Here is a 627-nt window from a genome sequence, read left to right as displayed (position 1 = left end):
GCCTTTTCACCTCTCATCAGCACAATTCTAAGCCGCTTCTGCTCATTTCAGCGGCATTATCAGTCTCTCCACCTCTTCTTTGTGTGAATATGTTTAGCTCAGTGAGATGAGTAGCTGCCTTTGGACTAGGAGGGCCAGGTTCAAATCCTGCTCAGGACAGCTTTTTTTTTTTCCACCACCATGCAACTTTTTGGAACTTTTCAGCTTTTCAGCAGACAGCTTCAGCGTTCCAGCATCCACACAGCATTTTCGCAGGAAATGCAAATTTTCTAGTCTTTACTTTATTCTAGTTGCTCCGTAAACTTTTGGCACTTAACTACTTCCACAATTTTCAGCCGATTTTCACCGTTCAAATTTTAAACTATTCTGCTATTTCTGCTAATGTGCGCTATATCTTTTGGTATTTTTTGCTATTATACTTTTTAAAATATTAAGCTTTTTATACTTTTTTTTTGTCCCATTGAAATGAATGGGAAACTTCTGCAATTCTGCTAAAATTTGCTTGTTTTTGAAACTTAACTACTTCCTCATATTTACACGTAGAACAACCATTCAAAATTTAAAATGTTCTCAAATTATTGGGCTATTCAGGTATAAGTCAGCTTTTTCAAATCTTTTACCGTTTTA

The sequence above is a fragment of the Pelmatolapia mariae genome, linkage group LG7 (genome assembly GCF_036321145.2).
Source record: "Pelmatolapia mariae isolate MD_Pm_ZW linkage group LG7, Pm_UMD_F_2, whole genome shotgun sequence".
NCBI classification, from domain to species: domain Eukaryota; kingdom Metazoa; phylum Chordata; class Actinopteri; order Cichliformes; family Cichlidae; genus Pelmatolapia; species Pelmatolapia mariae.
Note: the sequence above shows the minus strand (reverse complement) of the source record.